At 45.3% G+C, this 19823-nt stretch overlaps 1 protein-coding gene and 1 pseudogene across 3 annotated transcripts in view; both read right to left on the reverse strand.

Annotated features, from left to right (window-relative positions):
* SUGCT (succinyl-CoA:glutarate-CoA transferase) overlaps positions 1-19823 on the reverse strand; it is a 1636615-nt gene that overhangs the window by 1022507 nt on the left and 594285 nt on the right. The window lies entirely within an intron of this gene.
* LOC134931283 (U5 spliceosomal RNA) lies at positions 5874-5977 on the reverse strand (annotated as a pseudogene).

The following is a 19823-nucleotide window of genomic DNA, read 5'->3' on the forward strand; positions in this document are numbered from 1 at the left end:
TGACATAATGCAAGGTTGCCCATGCGCTTTTATCACAAATACAATCAAGTTTAATGGTACATGTGAATAGAGCAATCACCTTTTATTCAACACTGTATTGGTAATTTATATAAAAACAGTTAAAGGACAACACCACCCAAAACTAACAATTTGTTCTTGTGGATAGTTTGATTAGACAAAAGTAATAAAAAATAGGATTTTAATACCTACCGGTAAATCCTTTTCTCTTAGTCCATAGAGGATGCTGGGGTTCCAAAAGGACCATGGGGTATAGACGGGATCCGCAGGAGACATGGGCACACTATAAGACTTTGAATGGGTGTGAACTGGCTCCTCCCTCTATGCCCCTCCTCCAGATTTCAGTTAGAAAACTGTGCCCAGGGAGATGGACATTTCGAGGACAGAATTTATTGTTTAAACATGGTGAGTATCATACCAGCTCACACCTCGAACATGCCGCAGAACGTGGCATTCAATAGAACACCAGCTGACGGCATGGAAAAAACACACAGCAATATGCTGACCGAAAATGTAACACAACCTGTGTGTAACATGACCAATAATCACATATCGCATGCCATGGCATGAATAACAGCAGCAACAGACTTGACTGCAAAGAAACACCACATGAGTGTAATGACAACCAATAGCTGCAGATACAGTACGCACTGGGACGAGCGCCCAGCATCCTCTACGGACTAAGAGAAAAGGATTTACCGGTAGGTATTAAAATCCTATTTTCTCATACGTCCTAGAGGATGCTGGGGTTCCAAAAGGACCATGGGGTTTATACCAAAGCTCCAGACCAGGCGGGAGAGTGCGGACAACTCTGCAGCACCGATTGAGCAAACCTGAGGTCCTCATCAGCCAGGGTATCAAATTGTAGAACTTAGCAAAAGTGTTTGAACCCGACCAAGTAGCCGCTCGGCAAAGTTGAAACACCGAGAGTCCTCGGGCATCTGCCCCAAGAAGAGCCCACCTTCCTGGTAGAATGGGCCTTCCCCGACTTCGGTACCGGCCATTCAGCCGTAGAATGAGCAAGCCGAATCGTATCACAGATCCAGCGTGTAACAGTCTGCTTAGAAGCAGGGGCCCCACTATTGTTGGGAGCATACAGGATAAACAGAGCGTTTGTTTCCCCAATCTGAGCCGTTCTGGCGACATAAATATTCAAAGCTCTGACTACATCAAGAGACTTCGAATCAGCCAAGGCTTAAGTAGCCCCAGGCACCACAATAGGCTGGTTCCTGTGAAACGCAGAAACCACTTTAGGCAGAAATTGTTGCCGATTTCTCAATTCCGCTCTATCCACAAGGAAGATTAAAGAGGGGCTCTTGTGAGACAAAGCCGCCAATTCCGACACCCGCCTTGCGGACGCCAAGGCCAATAGCATGACCACTTTCCAAGTGAGAAATTTGTACCTTTCGTAAAGGTTCCAACCAGTGTGACATAAGAAACTGCAAAACCACGTTAAGGTCCCATGGTGCCACTGGTGGCACAAACGGAGATTGGATGTGCAGCACTCCTTTCACGAAAGTCTGAACTTCTGGAAAGGTGGCCAATTCTTTTTTTAAAGAAAATTGATAAGGCCGAAATCTGCACTTTAATGGAGCCTAACTTTAGGCCTGCATCCACACCTGCTTGCAAAAAATGGAGAAAACGACCCAGCTGAAATTCTTCCGCAGGAGCCTTCTTGAATTCACACCAAGACACATACTTCCTCCAAATACGGTGGTAAAGCTTCGCCGTTACTTCTTTCCTAGCCTGAAGCAATGTGGAAATGACTTCACCGGCAATACCCTTTGGGGCTAGGATATGGTGTTCAACCGCCAAGTCGTCAAACGCAGCCCCGGTAAATCTTGGTACACGCCCTGTCCTTGCTGTAACAGTACCTATCTTAGAGGAAGAGGCCAGGAATCTTCTATGAGAAGTCTTAAAGATCTGGATACCAAGCCCTCTTTGGCTAGACCGGAACAATGAGGATCACCTGAACCTTTGTTTTTCTTATGTTAATCACCTTCAGAAAGAGTGAAAGTGGAGGGAACACATAGACCGACTGAAACACCCAAGGTGTCCCGAGGGCGTCCACTGCTATAGCTTGAGTGTCCCTTGACCTGAAACAATATCGCTGAAGTTTCTTGTTGAGGCGAGACACCCTCACGTCTAATCGAGGAATTCCCCAAAGACTTGTCACTTCTGTGAAAACTTCTTGAAGAAGACCCCACTCTCCTGGATGGAGATCGTGTCTGCTGAGGAAGTCTATTTCTCCGTTGTCTTCACCCGGAACGATGACCTCTATAGAGTGTTTACATGCCTTTCCGCTCATCGGAAACTTTTGCGGCTTCTACCATTTCCGCTCGCTTCTCATTCCGCCCTAGTGGCTTACTTACGCCACTGCTGTTTAGTCGTCCGACAGAATTAAGATGGGCAGAACACGAAGAAGATGTTCCGTTGTAAATAGCTCTTAATCCAAGAATGCTTATTGCAGACAAGCTTCCCGGCTTGACCTTTCCCCCTGAAAATTCTTCCCCTGGAAAAACTGTTCCCCAGCCTCGGAGACTGGTATCCATGGACATCAGGATCTAATCCTGGATCCCGAACCTTCGTCCCTCTAGGAGGTGAGAACTGTGAAGCCACCACAGGAGAGATATCCTGGTCCTGGAAAATAGGATTATTTTCCGGTGCATGTGCAGGTAAGACGCGGACCATATGTCCAACTGGTCCCGCAAAACAACTCTGGCATTCGACCTGCTCACCGAATGGCCTCGTAGGCAGCAACCATCTTCCGCATCAACGGAAGGTATCGACAGGTTTACACTGTTGCAAATCTGATCCGACTCTGGATCATCAGATCTCTTTCCACAAGGAAAAACAAACTCTTAACCGATCAGTATCTAAACATATTCCCAACTCCGACCTCTGCGTCGTTGGGATCAACAGTGATTCTTTGTGAAGAAGAACTATCAGAGAGAAACAACGAATTGTACCATTTGTTTCTTGACCTCGCCGCAGTCAGGAGAGCGTCCCAGTACAGGAAAATAATGGCTCTTACTATAGAAGGAAACCATCACACTACCATCACTCTGGTGAAATGGCAATGACAATCCTGAATAGCAAAACCAGGTAAGCTTAATGCGGATGACACCGCATTTAAACCCTCTTTCTTCTTTTACAGGTTGGAGATCCCTGCCCTGAGAGATTCTATCTTGTATTTCAACTTCTTGAGTAGAAATCTTTTTTTGGGATTGTTCTGACCGAGCTGTCCGGGCTCAAGCACGAAAAAGCTATTTTTTTTTTTGACAGGGACAGCAGGACAAAGGCCGATCCTGACCCAACTCTTGTATGGCATCGCATACTACCTCTCCAGAGGAGAATCGTAATAGCTATTTAAAAACTCAGTGAGGGGAATCATTTGGAAAACTCGAGTATGTCCCCCTTTGGACTCTATTCTTAACTCACTGTGTCAAGTCCATGCCAGGACTGACTGAAGAGTATTAGACGAGTTCCCCCCGGTGCGGGCTCCAGCAAGAGAGATCCAGCGACCTGCGGTGGATGTGGTAGAAACAGAGGACGACATCAGGTTCTGCGAAGTTGAAAAGGCTGTAGACCTCTTACCTTTTCACCTCCCTCTACCTAAAAAATAGGATTTTGGTACTTACCAGGTAAATCCTTTTCTTTGAATCCATAGGGGGCACTGGAGTACTCTTGGGATATGGACGGGCGTAGCCGAACAAAGGCACTGAATATTCAAATTTAGGACTCTCCCCCCCCTCCATATCCCCAAGTACCTCAGTGTACTTTGCCAGTGTTTTTTACTGAGCGAACAGGATATAGAGAGGTTGACAATGGAGAATCCCTATAACATAACGGACAACCACAAAGTTGATCCGTAACCTTATTGTCAACTAAACAGTTGACACCTTAACCGATAGAACTTTATAATTTGAGCCAATCGGTGAAAATGTGTTACCATAAGCTCCTTTGAGCTTAATACCACCCAAGTAAAATTTGTTCACTAAGCTCCCTTGAGCTTAAAACAACCCAGGTAAAACTGCTCTGGGTGGGCGTCCAGTGCCCCCTATGGATTCAAAGAAAAGGATTTACCTGGTAAGTACCAAAATCCTATTTTCTTTATCATCCACTAGGGGTCACTGGAGTACTCTTGGGACGTACCAAAGCTTCCCTCGTGGGCGGGAGAGCTGTTTGATACTTGTAACAGTAGGCAGCCCAAAGCTAAATGCTGATGGCGCCACCATTCATAACGTGTAAACGTGCACAAACGTGGTGCACTGAAGGCTATGTAGCCGCGTCGTAGACGCTCCACGACCCGCTGGGTCTGACATTCCCACAGAACCTGTGGGATGAACTATTACTGACGTAGGTGATTGTAACTTAGCCTTAAAGTAAGCCTGACTTGTAGTCATTATTATCCAACTGGATAATGTCTGCTGAGAAACTGGCTAACCCCAGTTCGCAGTATCATATAGAACAAACAACGTATTCATATCACGTACTGTAGACGTTCGGTACATATATAAACGCGTAATGCGTGTACCACATTCAGAATTCTAGAATGTGCTGTCCCCACAGGAACCACTATTGGTATATTGATGTGAAGAATACGAAAGCGGATTTCGTCCGAAGATCTGCTTTGTCATGAGAAACTTAAATACGGTGGCTTGGAATACAAGGCACCCAAATATGAAAACAAAACCCTTGCCGAAGCACCCTTGCCGACGACAAGGCTAGAAGAAAAATGTTTTCCAAAGTGAGAAACTTAATTCTCATTTGTTGTAAGGGTTCAAAAAATATGAAACTTAATTCCCATTTGTTGAAAGGGTTCCAAAATATGAAAACTGTAATAAATCTGAACCCAACCTCAAATCGCCTGGCGCTGTAGGTGGGATAAATAGAGTCTGAACTTTGGTGACACCTTGTAGAAAGATGTTTACAGACGCAAATAGAGGCAAACGTCTTTGAAAATACGTTTACCACACAGATACCTGCACACTTAGTGCAGATGAACATAGTTTTCCATCCCACCCCGTTTAACAGAATACGGGTAACTTGAAGTATGATGTTGGAAACTTCCGAGGTTTACAACCTATGTAAACACACTAATTTTTTTTTTTTTTTTTTTTTAATAATGAGCTGCCTTAAGCGGCTTACTATTTCGTAACATGGTTGGTATAACCGATACTGTAATGCTTTATTTTTTAAGAGGGCGGTCTGAACCCTCACCCCGTCAACCGCAGCTGCGGTACATAGATAATAAGTATATAGATAAGTATGGGTAAAAGAACGTTCCCTGATGTAACAGGTTGGACGTATTATGAGCGGGCCAAGATCGTGTGCAAGTATTCCTTGAAAATTCGAGAAGCAAACTTCTACGAAATCCATGAGATACCACCAGTATGACTGTGACGAACTGTCTTCTGATCCGTTTTGGCAACGGAGAGAGAAACGGAAAATGGCGGAGCCAGATACACGATGCTGAATGACCCCATGAATGTGAGAGACTTCACCGCCACTGCCCTTGTGATCTGTTTTGTACACATACTGAGCTTTTGTAATTGTGGCGAGATGCCATCATGTATACTTGAGGGTAACCTCCTTCCGTGGACTCAGATATGAAACACCTCTGGATTTAATGTCCAGTTTTGAAGATCCAAATGCTGACGGGTGAGATCATCTGTCTAACAGATGTCCACTCACGGATTGATCTCTTGACATTTTCACATAATGGCGTTCTGAGCCATTGAAGATTTGAGTTACCTGCCGCATTGCCATGCAGCTTCTTGGTTCTCACTGGTTGTTGTGTATGCAACTGCCGTTGCTTCGTTTGACTGCTTAAGGCCAGCGTGAGCCAGGCATGAAAAAAAAAACAAAATTACATGAAACTCACGGTTGTTTCTCTCCACGAAAATCTTTACTAAAAGGCGAAAGATTTATTCGTTCTGAAGAGAAACCAGAGTCTATCCCTGGTCAGACTGAAAGCGAATCATTTATTGCATTGTAAAATGCACAGAGTTCTAGGACATTTATCGACAGCAATCTGTCGTGTTTTAGAACCTTTACGCTGATTTTAACTACAAATCCTGACTCTCTGTGACTGTCGTCCAGAGTATATGCACCCTTGTCCCTCTGTGGGAAACGCGAGTGAAGGGTGGCGAACTAAATTGAAAACACATCTTTATTCTTAATAGGTGAATACACCAATGTACCGCTAGTGTGCGTGTACTTTTGTTCTTGCTGGTGTAGTAGGTAAAAGTATTTGATTTACCGTATTCATAATGTTACCTAGGAATTGACATCGTTTAGACAGACTTAGATGCGATTGTTTTCGAACTTGATCTGCTACCGCAGTATACCTTAGTAGCGCAAGCTAGAGGAACTTTGTTGATACATAGTTCTTATGTGAGATAAGCTATCATCACAACATCACTTTGGTAAATACCGGAAGCGATAAGCAACGGTAGAAATGAAATGGCTAATGGTTGTGGCGATTTGCAAACGCTAGAACCTGTGATGAAGAAACCGGACTGGGTAAATACGCATTGTGAAGATCAAATGCAATTATACAATTTTGTGGCTCCAATAAGCAAAAACTAACTGCAGAAAATCCATTTTCTAACTGTAGCAAATGACTTGCTGATTGATATTGCAACGGAGCTGTTTGGTTTTGCCCAAACAGAGGGGAATAAGTAACTCTGACTCTGTTGGCGTACTATTGCCTGGTTTATAACCCAGCAAAGACTAAATGACAAACTGCCAAACCGTTCGACAGAAGCAGTTTTGTACTCTAAGCTGTAAATAGCTGAGACATATATGAGTTGAAGTCCTGAAACCTCGCAAATGTAACATGAAAAGACGCGCTTCCACAATTGTAAAAGAGGTCATCAAACCACTGGCTTGCTGACTGTAACGTCATGTCGTTACAAAGCGTGACTGTTTCTTATAAAGGGATAAAACGCCGTTACAAGTATACTGTATGCGCTAATGGCTGAATATCCTAAAGGGATAAAATGCCGTTACAAGTAGATCAAATGTAGGAGCAAACAAGCTCTGGCCTTGTCGCGCTTAACTAGCGACCATGAAAATAACCGGCGTTAGCAGAAGCTTTACAGATATACTCTGCAGCTTATTTTAACAGTGATCGGCATGGTTTCATACACAGATTCTAGTGACCCACATGTATCTGGGGTTTTTATAATGTTTGACAGAAACGCATATACCAATGGCGGATCGCGTCCTTTTGGAAACGATTATGTATGGTTGTCCAAAACCCCGCACTATCTGAGTGCTGGACTAATGTACCCTTCTCACTCGTAGTTATCGGTGTGAGATTTGACATAGAATCGTGCATTAAATTATAAGACCAGTGAAATAAACACTCTGGTACCCAAAGGAAAATTGGCCCTTTGGAAAGACTGTCTTTTGTTAGCGCTGGCGGAGTCATTCCGAGACTCCGATTACCGCTGTTTTAATTTGAATTGCCAATGTTAACAATTTTAGTCTGCACTAGAGCCTTATTCGCTATGTAGACAGACATCATAATAGGCAACAAACAGACACTTGCACGACTTAATAAAGTTATTATATGGCATATATATCTATATATATATGTTATTGCTGAACAGCATATTTATTAGGAAACTAAAGTGTTCTTTATGTGAAAAGCAGTTCACATGGGCATGAAACCCGAACCAAATTCCTACTAACACCCCTGCGCCTTCTGGTGGCTTAAAGATGTAGGGCAGGAATGTTCTAGAATAATCCTGAACTAAAAATTCCCACTAACACCCCTGCGCCTCCTTGTGGAGTAGAGGTGTATGGGCGGAATGTTCTGGAATTATAACTGGAAAAACAGCAATGATTAAAATGGCCGTCATGCCATGCTTTCACAGAAAATCACAGTACAGGTTACCTGCTGCAGTTTTAATATAGGCTTAATAGCCTATTATACAGTTACTATAGGCTTAATAGCCTATTATACAGTGATAACCCAGGTGTAGGATACAGTAAAATACATGCATTTAGTCCATTAATATGAACACTGCCTGCAGTGTATGTTATTATCTTGCAGCCTTAACCAAAAATAACAGAAAACATGGTTAAACCTGCAATAGGTTATGCCACTGATAACCTATTGCCAGCCAAAGCCTCATATATATATTATATATATATAAAATGTGCTTAAACCTATAATCACAGTTCATACTGATATTATAGACAGTTTTGCCAGCAAAAAGCGTCATTATATATTATATATATAAAACGTGCTGAAACATATATCACAGTTCTCACTGATATTATACACAGTCTACATTGTTTAAAACGCTGCGCTGCTTGTCTATTTTGAACCCATGCAGCCTTTGCTGCTGCTATGGGCATTACTCCCCCTCCCCCCCCCCCCTGCATCCCCATGTTACCTGCCGCGTACGGGGATCGGGTGCAGGGAGAGCAGGAGAGCCTGTATCTAGCGCCGGGGAGCCGTCCGGAAGCGCCTTCCTACAGCAGTACACAGTCTCCCTGTGTCCTCATCAGCGGTGTGCGGTGTCTCACTGGAAGAGCGGCCGGCGTCCTTGAGTGACGTGCGGCCGCTCTTTAACACACGGGTCTCGGCGGCGTGTAGTGGTGCCGGGCCATCAGCGCAGTGAGAGCGGCCGGCGTCTGAGTGACGTGCGGCCGCTTTGCGCTAGTTCATCGCACGGAGATCTCGGCGGCGTGTAGTGGTGCCGGGCCATCAGCACAGTGAGAGCGGCCGGCGTCTGAGTGACGTGCGGCCGCTCTCTCGTACTTCAGCGGGACCCTTCAGCGGCGTGCTCAGCGGTGGCCAGCTCTCTGTACAGTATTACACTTTCACACAGCAGGGCGGCAGCGTGAGCTGACCGCCCTGACACCTCTACCTTGTGCCGCTTTCATCCTGGCTGTGACGAGCTTCTCTCTGTAAGCTCCGTTTCAGCCTCCAGTGTTTTCTTCCAGCTCTTTGTCTCATCCTGGCTGTGACGGAGCTTCTTCCTGTAAGCTCCGTTCAGCTTGCAGGAGACAGTGGCTGCCTGTGGCTGTGAGGGTGCTCTTTGTGAGGACCGACACGCCATGCGCTGCCTTATAGCGCCTGTGGCTGTGAGGGTGCTCTTTGTGAGGACCGACACGCCATACGCTGCCTTGCAGCGGCACCATCCCGGACCCAAGTTTTTCCAGAAACTGGGACGGGAAGTGTAAAAATTAAAAATAAAAATAAAAATCTTCTGAAATGTGTCATGTTCATGCTGTGAGCACCGAAAAAACACTGGCAAAGTACACTGAGGTACTTGGGGATATGGAGGGGGGGGAGAGTCCTAAATTTGAATATTCAGTGCCTTTGTTCGGCTACGCCCGTCCATATCCCAAGAGTACTCCAGTGACCCCTAGTGGATGATAAAGAAAGAAGGGGAATAAAAAACGGTATCCAACCAGTCAAAATGACTGCATCCCACAAAAAATGCATCACCAACCGTTGTGATGGAACATAACACAAGTAGGTAGACTTACCAGTGGTATCTGCCGAGATCAACCTAACCGAGTCATCTCCAAAACTGATTATCCCTTCATAGGGAAGATACTCCTGTATTTCTCGGAATCAGTGCATACATCTTGTAGTCGCACGGCAGCAAGCTGCAATGTTCTAGATAAGACCCAAGGAATATCCCATTTCTCCCCAGGGTAATTATATCGGATAACAAGGTAACCGACCATCTCTGAATACAAGCACACCCCCATGCGTATGTAATGCACATATCATCAAAGCATATCATTAAAATTATAACTTAGCTTCCTGTATATGATCCTTGGTGACAGGGCCCCGTGTAGACCAGGGGTAGACATTCACTTTATTCTATCCACGGCGGGAGAAGAATAAACACTCGGACTCCTCGTGAGGATTCGAGACCATCTTGTCACGGCTGACCTAGAGCTTCATCAACAGAGCGACCAGCACATGAGAAGGAATAACTTTACTTCAGCATTTATAATAAATTGTAATATAAATGTACACATTTAAATACACATATATACACATATATCTATATATACATCTCTGTCAGGAACATCAGGGTCCCTAGTGACATTAATGTGTTCTGAATGTGTAAGAACATGTACTGAATGCCAATGTCGTGGATCTAATCAGGAAACATTATGGCTGACCTAGAACATAGTATTTGTGTCGACAACAGGGAGTAGTAACTGGGCAAAATAACATTTTTGTGACCCCGAGGGATCTGAGGGAAACATATACCTAATTTCACTAGGACGCCCCCACAAATACTATCACGTCTGTGCTCGAGCTACAGCTCACTGCAAATGTACCATACATATATACACATACAGGTATAGGTTTTTTATATAATTTTACACCCAGTCATAATAGTTGGTGGCGACAGGGTCACCCACATACGTCTGTGTTCCCCAAACAGTGCTTACTTTGGAAAAGCTTACAACTACTGACATGCTGACACTTAATCTCATGAATCAAGTACCATCTGGAGTCGGCAATGCCGACAGAGGGATACCCATATCTGTATGTGGTAGAGCACTCACACATGTCGACACACGTATACTAAACACCCACCAACATTGCTAACATGGGCAGATTTCTGACAGGAAAAACACAGAAAACTCTAACCAACTCCTTCTACACACGCTCATTATATATACAGTATATCTATAGTGCTTCATGGTTGAACCTATATTGCACTACATAACTGTGCCCACCCCTCATTTTACACTGTTAGGTGTTTAACAGTGTTTTGGCGGGCCCAGCATCTTTGTGAGGAGAAAATGGCACTGAATAGAGTTGTGAGGGCTAAGCCACGCCCCCTTCTTGGCACGCTTCAGCCCCGCTATCTTTTTTGCATGTTTATACTGGCTTATATTGTGAGGTATATTGCTGCCAAGGACGCCCCCCCTGCGCCCTGCACCCTTGTAGTGCCGCTTGTATGTGGGAGCAGTGGCGCGCAGCGCGACCGCTGCGCATTACCTCCGAGACTCTGAAGTCTTCTGCCGTCACTAAAGTTTTCTATTCTTCTAATACTCACCCGGCTTCTTTCTTCTGGCTTTGTGAGAGGGGTGACGGCGCGGCTCCGGGAACGAGCAGCTAGGCGAACCAAGTGATCAGACCCTCTGGAGCTAATGGTGTCCAGTAGCCTAAGAAGCAGAGCCCTTGAACTCAGAAGAAGTAGGTCTGCTTCTCTCCCCTCACTCCCACGATGCAGGGAGCCTGTAGCCAGCAGGTCTCCCTGAAAATAATAAACCTAACAAAGTCTTTTCAGAGAAACTAGAGATGAGCGGGTTCGGTTTCTTTGAATCCGAACCCGCACGAACTTCACTTTTTTTTCCACGGGTCCGAGCGACTCGGATCTTCCCGCCTTGCTCGGTTAACCCGAGCGCGCCCGAACGTCATCATGACGCTGTCGGATTCTCGCGAGGCTCGGATTCTATCGCGAGACTCGGATTCTATATAAGGAGCCGCGCGTCGCCGCCATTTTCACTCGTGCATTGAGATTGATAGGGAGAGGACGTGTCTGGCGTCCTCTCCATTAGAATAGAGATAGATAGATTAGATAGAGAGAGATTGTGCAGAGTCGCAGACAGAGTTAGTTTACCACAGTCAGTGACCAGTGCAGTTGCTAGTTAACTTTTATTTAATATAATATATCCGTTCACTTCTCTCTGCTATATCCGTTCTCTGCCTGAAAAAAAAAACGATACACAGCACAGTCAGTCACACAGTGTGACTCAGTCTGTGTGCACTCAGCTCAGCCCAGTGTGCTGCACAGTCATCAATGTATAAATTAAAAGCTTATAATTAATTGTGGGGGAGACTGGGGAGCACTGCAGGTTGTTAGCAGGAGCCAGGAGTACAATTATATTAATTAACAGTGCACACTTTTGCTGCAGGAGTGGTGACCAGTGCCTGACCACCAGTATAGTATTGTTGTATACTACTAATATCTCTTTAAATATCAACCAGTCTATATTAGCAGCAGACACAGTACAGTGCGGTAGTTCACGGCTGTGGCTACCTCTGTGTCGGCACACGGCAGGCAGTCCGTCCGACCAGAATTGTATTATTTATTATTATATACCTACCACCTAACCGTGGTTTTTTTTTCATTCTTTATACCGTCATAGTGTCATCCTAATTGTTACGAGTATACTACTATCTCTTTATCAACCAGTGTACAGTGCGGTAGTTCACGGCTGTGGCTACCTCTGTGTCGGCACACGGCAGGCAGTCCGTCCGACCAGAATTGTATTATTTATTATTATATACCTACCACCTAACCGTGGTTTTTTTTTCATTCTTTATACCGTCATAGTGTCATCCTAATTGTTACGAGTATACTACTATCTCTTTATCAACCAGTGTACAGTGCGGTAGTTCACGGCTGTGGCTACCTCTGTGTCGGCACACGGCAGGCAGTCCGTCCGACCAGAATTGTATTATTTATTATTATATACCTACCACCTAACCGTGGTTTTTTTTTCATTCTTTATACCGTCATAGTGTCATCCTAATTGTTACGAGTATACTACTATCTCTTTATCAACCAGTGTACAGTGCGGTAGTTCACGGCTGTGGCTACCTCTGTGTCGGCACACGGCAGGCAGTCCGTCCGACCAGAATTGTATTATTTATTATTATATACCTACCACCTAACCGTGGTTTTTTTTTCATTCTTTATACCGTCATAGTGTCATCCTAATTGTTACGAGTATACTACTATCTCTTTATCAACCAGTGTACAGTGCGGTAGTTCACGGCTGTGGCTACCTCTGTGTCGGCACACGGCAGGCAGTCCGTCCGACCAGAATTGTATTATTTATTATTATATACCTACCACCTAACCGTGGTTTTTTTTTCATTCTTTATACCGTCATAGTGTCATCCTAATTGTTACGAGTATACTACTATCTCTTTATCAACCAGTGTACAGTGCGGTAGTTCACGGCTGTGGCTACCTCTGTGTCGGCACACGGCAGGCAGTCCGTCCGACCAGAATTGTATTATTTATTATTATATACCTACCACCTAACCGTGGTTTTTTTTTCATTCTTTATACCGTCATAGTGTCATCCTAATTGTTACGAGTATACTACTATCTCTTTATCAACCAGTGTACAGTGCGGTAGTTCACGGCTGTGGCTACCTCTGTGTCGGCACACGGCAGGCAGTCCGTCCGACCAGAATTGTATTATTTATTATTATATACCTACCACCTAACCGTGGTTTTTTTTTCATTCTTTATACCGTCATAGTGTCATCCTAATTGTTACGAGTATACTACTATCTCTTTATCAACCAGTGTACAGTGCGGTAGTTCACGGCTGTGGCTACCTCTGTGTCGGCAGTCGGCAGGCAGTCCGTCCATCCATAATTGTATTATTATTATAATATATACCACCTAACCGTGGTTTTTTTTTCATTCTTTATACCGTCATAGTGTCATACTAGTTGTTACGAGTATACTACTATCTCTTTATCAACCAGTGTACAGTGCGGTAGTTCACGGCTGTGGCTACCTCTGTGTCGGCAGTCGGCAGGCAGTCCGTCCATCCATAATTGTATTATTATTATAATATATACCACCTAACTGTGGTTTTTTTTGCATTCTTTATACCGTCGTCATAGTGTCATACTAGTTGTTACGAGTATACTACTATCTCTTTATCAACCAGTGTACAGTGCGGTAGTTCACGGCTGTGGCTACCTCTGTGTCGGCAGTCGGCAGGCAGTCCGTCCATCCATAATTGTATTATTATTATAATATATACCACCTAACCGTGGTTTTTTTTTCATTCTTTATACCGTCGTCATAGTGTCATACTAGTTGTTACGAGTATACTACTATCTCTTTATCAACCAGTGTACAGTGCGGTAGTTCACGGCTGTGGCTACCTCTGTGTCGGCAGTCGGCAGGCAGTCCGTCCATCCATAATTGTATTATTATTATAATATATACCACCTAACCGTGGTTTTTTTTTCATTCTTTATACCGTCGTCATAGTGTCATACTAGTTGTTACGAGTATACTACTATCTCTTTATCAACCAGTGTACAGTGCGGTAGTTCACGGCTGTGGCTACCTCTGTGTCGGCAGTCGGCAGGCAGTCCGTCCATCCATAATTGTATTATTATTATAATATATACCACCTAACCGTGGTTTTTTTTTCATTCTTTATACCGTCGTCATAGTGTCATACTAGTTGTTACGAGTATACTACTATCTCTTTATCAACCAGTGTACAGTGCGGTAGTTCACGGCTGTGGCTACCTCTGTGTCGGCAGTCGGCAGGCAGTCCGTCCATCCATAATTGTATTATTATTATAATATATACCACCTAACCGTGGTTTTTTTATACCACCTAACCGTGGCAGTCCGTCCATAATTGTATACTAGTATCCAATCCATCCATCTCCATTGTTTACCTGAGGTGCCTTTTAGTTCTGCCTATAAAATATGGAGAACAAAAAAGTTGAGGTTCCAAAATTAGGGAAAGATCAAGATCCACTTCCACCTCGTGCTGAAGCTGCTGCCACTAGTCATGGCCGAGACGATGAAATGCCAGCAACGTCGTCTGCCAAGGCCGATGCCCAATGTCATAGTACAGAGCATGTCAAATCCAAAACACCAAATATCAGAAAAAAAAGGACTCCAAAACCTAAAATAAAATTGTCGGAGGAGAAGCGTAAACTTGCCAATATGCCATTTACCACACGGAGTGGCAAGGAACGGCTGAGGCCCTGGCCTATGTTCATGGCTAGTGGTTCAGCTTCACATGAGGATGGAAGCACTCAGCCTCTCGCTAGAAAACTGAAAAGACTCAAGCTGGCAAAAGCACCGCAAAGAACTGTGCGTTCTTTGAAATCCCAAATCCACAAGGAGAGTCCAATTGTGTCGTTTGCGATGCCTGACCTTCCCAACACTGGACGTGAAGAGCATGCGCCTTCCACTATTTGCATGCCCCCTGCAAGTGCTGGAAGGAGCACCCGCAGTCCAGTTCCTGATAGTCAGATTGAAGATGTCAGTGTTGAAGTACACCAGGATGAGGAGGATATGGGTGTTGCTGGCGCTGGGGAGGAAATTGACCAGGAGGATTCTGATGGTGAGGTGGTTTGTTTAAGTCAGGCACCCGGGGAGACACCTGTTGTCCGTGGGAGGAATATGGCCGTTGACATGCCAGGTGAAAATACCAAAAAAATCAGCTCTTCGGTGTGGAGGTATTTCACCAGAAATGCGGACAACAGGTGTCAAGCCGTGTGTTCCCTTTGTCAAGCTGTAATAAGTAGGGGTAAGGACGTTAACCACCTCGGAACATCCTCCCTTATACGTCACCTGCAGCGCATTCATAATAAGTCAGTGACAAGTTCAAAAACTTTGGGTGACAGCGGAAGCAGTCCACTGACCAGTAAATCCCTTCCTCTTGTAACCAAGCTCACGCAAACCACCCCACCAACTCCCTCAGTGTCAATTTCCTCCTTCCCCAGGAATGCCAATAGTCCTGCAGGCCATGTCACTGGCAAGTCTGACGAGTCCTCTCCTGCCTGGGATTCCTCCGATGCATCCTTGCGTGTAACGCCTACTGCTGCTGGCGCTGCTGTTGTTGCCGCTGGGAGTCGATGGTCATCCCAGAGGGGAAGTCGTAAGCCCACTTGTACTACTTCCAGTAAGCAATTGACTGTTCAACAGTCCTTTGCGAGGAAGATGAAATATCACAGCAGTCATCCTACTGCAAAGCGGATAACTGAGTCCTTGACAACTATGTTGGTGTTAGACGTGCGTCCGGTATCCGCCGTTAGTTCACAGGGAACTAGACAATTTATTGAGGCAGTGTGCCCCCGTTACCAAATACCATCTAGGTTCCACTTCTCTAGGCAGGCGATACCGAGAATGTACACGGACGTCAGAAAAAGACTCACCAGTCTCCTAAAAAATGCAGTTGTACCCAATGTCCACTTAACCACGGACATGTGGACAAGTGGAGCAGGGCAGGGTCAGGACTATATGACTGTGACAGCCCACTGGGTAGATGTATGGACTCCCGCCGCAAGAACAGCAGCGGCGGCACCAGTAGCAGCATCTCGCAAACGCCAACTCTTTCCTAGGCAGGCTACGCTTTGTATCACCGCTTTCCAGAATACGCACACAGCTGAAAACCTCTTACGGCAACTGAGGAAGATCATCGCGGAATGGCTTACCCCAATTGGACTCTCCTGTGGATTTGTGGCATCGGACAACGCCAGCAATATTGTGTGTGCATTAAATATGGGCAAATTCCAGCACGTCCCATGTTTTGCACATACCTTGAATTTGGTGGTGCAGAATTTTTTAAAAAACGACAGGGGCGTGCAAGAGATGCTGTCGGTGGCCAGAAAAATTGCGGGACACTTTCGGCGTACAGGCACCACGTACAGAAGACTGGAGCACCACCAAAAACTACTGAACCTGCCCTGCCATCATCTGAAGCAAGAAGTGGTAACGAGGTGGAATTCAACCCTCTATATGCTTCAGAGGTTGGAGGAGCAGCAAAAGGCCATTCAAGCCTATACAATTGAGCACGATATAGGAGATGGAATGCACCTGTCTCAAGTGCAGTGGAGAATGATTTCAACGTTGTGCAAGGTTCTGCAACCCTTTGAACTTGCCACACGTGAAGTCAGTTCAGACACTGCCAGCCTGAGTCAGGTCATTCCCCTCATCAGGCTTTTGCAGAAGAAGCTGGAGGCATTGAAGAAGGAGCTAACACGGAGCGATTCCGCTAGGCATGTGGGACTTGTGGATGCAGCCCTTAATTCGCTTAACAAGGATTCACGGGTGGTCAATCTGTTGAAATCAGAGCACTACATTTTGGCCACCGTGCTCGATCCTAGATTTAAAGCCTACCTTGGATCTCTCTTTCCGGCAGACACAGGTCTGCTGGGGTTGAAAGACCTGCTGGTGACAAAATTGTCAAGTCAAGCGGAACGCGACCTGTCAACATCTCCTCCTTCACATTCTCCCGCAACTGGGGGTGCGAGGAAAAGGCTCAGAATTCCGAGCCCACCCGCTGGCGGTGATGCAGGGCAGTCTGGAGCGACTGCTGATGCTGACATCTGGTCCGGACTGAAGGACCTGACAACGATTACGGACATGTCGTCTACTGTCACTGCATATGATTCTCTCAACATTGATAGAATGGTGGAGGATTATATGAGTGACCGCATCCAAGTAGGCACGTCACACAGTCCGTACTTATACTGGCAGGAAAAAGAGGCAATTTGGAGGCCCTTGCACAAACTGGCTTTATTCTACCTAAGTTGCCCTCCCACAAGTGTGTACTCCGAAAGAGTGTTTAGTGCCGCCGCTCACCTTGTCAGCAATCGGCGTACGAGGTTACATCCAGAAAATGTGGAGAAGATGATGTTCATTAAAATGAATTATAATCAATTCCTCCGCGGAGACATTGACCAGCAGCAATTGCCTCCACAAAGTACACAGGGAGCTGAGATGGTGGATTCCAGTGGGGACGAATTGATAATCTGTGAGGAGGGGGATGTACACGGTGATATATCGGAGGGTGAAGATGAGGTGGACATCTTGCCTCTGTAGAGCCAGTTTGTGCAAGGAGAGATTAATTGCTTCTTTTTTGGGGGGGGTCCAAACCAACCCGTCATATCAGTCACAGTCGTGTGGCAGACCCTGTCACTGAAATGATGGGTTGGTTAAAGTGTGCATGTCCTGTTTTGTTTATACAACATAAGGGTGGGTGGGAGGGCCCAAGGATAATTCCATCTTGCACCTCTTTTTTCTTTTCTTTTTCTTTGCATCATGTGCTGATTGGGGAGGGTTTTTTGGAAGGGACATCCTGCGTGACACTGCAGTGCCACTCCTAGATGGGCCCGGTGTTTGTGTCGGCCACTAGGGTCGCTAATCTTACTCACACAGCTACCTCATTGCGCCTCTTTTTTTCTTTGCGTCATGTGCTGTTTGGGGAGGGTTTTTTGGAAGGGACATCCTGCGTGACACTGCAGTGCCACTCCTAGATGTGCCCGGTGTTTGTGTCGGCCACTAGGGTCGCTAATCTTACTCACACAGTCAGCTACCTCATTGCGCCTCTTTTTTTCTTTGCGTCATGTGCTGTTTGGGGAGGGTTTTTTGGAAGGGCCATCCTGCGTGACACTGCAGTGCCACTCCTAGATGGGCCCGGTGTTTGTGTCGGCCACTAGGGTCGCTTATCTTACTCACACAGCGACCTCGGTGCAAATTTTAGGACTAAAAATAATATTGTGAGGTGTGATGTGTTCAGAATAGGCTGAAAATGAGTGTAAATTATGTTTTTTGAGGTTAATAATACTTTGGGATCAAAATTACCCCCAAATTCTATGATTTAAGCTGTTTTTTAGGGTTTTTTTAAAAAAACACCCGAATCCAAAACACACCCGAATCCGACAAAAAAAATTCGGTGAGGTTTTGCCAAAACGCGGTCGAACCCAAAACACGGCCGCGGAACCGAACCCAAAACCAAAACACAAAACCCGAAAAATTTCCGGCGCTCATCTCTAAGAGAAACTCTGTAGAGCTCCCCTAGTGTGTGTCCAGTCTCTCTGGCCACAGAGTCTAACTGAAGTCTGGAGGAGGGGCATAGAGGGAGGAGCCAGTTCACACCCATTCAAAGTCTTATAGTGTGCCCATGTCTCCTGCGGATCCCGTCTATACCCCATGGTCCTATTGGAACCCCAGCATCCTCTAGGACGTATGAGAAATAAATAAATGCTTGCTTACTTTGCATGCACTAAGCTCCTGGCATGTCATTATGATTTAGAGCCAGATTAACCCCATGGGGAAATATGTTGGTTTTAGCCTACTTTACACCCTATATATGTCAGAAGAACCAACATAAAAAATGGGCTACAGTTTCCAGTGGGCACAGCTTTGTTATGGCCCAGAATCGCACTCCACTCTCCTTTTTCTGCTCAAGCTGTGTGAAACAGTTCAAGCAGGTGTTGATTTGTCTCCCTCGTGATCGCTATATATAAACTATTAAAGGGACCTCCGTTTTCCCACTGCTCTGGGCAGTCCTGTCACCTACTTGTGCCCCCCTCTCTGTCTGTTGCCCCGTCCTGTCTCCCACCCTGTCCCACTGCCTGCTGCTGTCCCACCACACCCACACCTCTTTCCTCCTCACTGCCAGCTGCTCTGTCCCACACTCTATAGTGTCCCCCCCCATCCCACAGCTGCATATACGTGTCCTCCTCCTCCTCTCCTAGATAACCATTTAAGAACCCATTCTTACTAAATTTAACAATGGGAGAAAGCAAAGTATTTTTACATTTTTATATCGCTTTCCCAAGGTGGCTCTGATTATTAACATTGCTTTGCTCATATGGGCATGCAGTTAACTTATTTTGTACAATAAAGCTAAAAATATTTATAATATATTGCTTTTCCTGAGACCTGGGTTACCTACAGGTAATGGTATTGTCTTACACTCTAAGATATGGAGAATTTGATAGCACCTGCCCCGTAGTAGCTGAAAGACTCAATTAAACCGACATTACACCATATCTTAAAATATCATTCCAGTCCAAAATGTTAATTACAGTATATTTTTTCCAGGTTTGCTGGTAAAACTGGTCAGTCAATGACCACAACTTGCACGTGTGTGCAATCATTGGCTAATGGCCCCAACTGGATTCCAGTTATTTGGTCTTATTGCAAACTATCAAATGAAATCAGTCTGGGCTACAACCATGTACGGCTGGCTTTACTGTATATATACACCTTATACACACAGCCTGAAGG

Source organism: Pseudophryne corroboree, chromosome 5 (genome assembly GCF_028390025.1).
Source record: "Pseudophryne corroboree isolate aPseCor3 chromosome 5, aPseCor3.hap2, whole genome shotgun sequence".
Taxonomy (NCBI): domain Eukaryota; kingdom Metazoa; phylum Chordata; class Amphibia; order Anura; family Myobatrachidae; genus Pseudophryne; species Pseudophryne corroboree.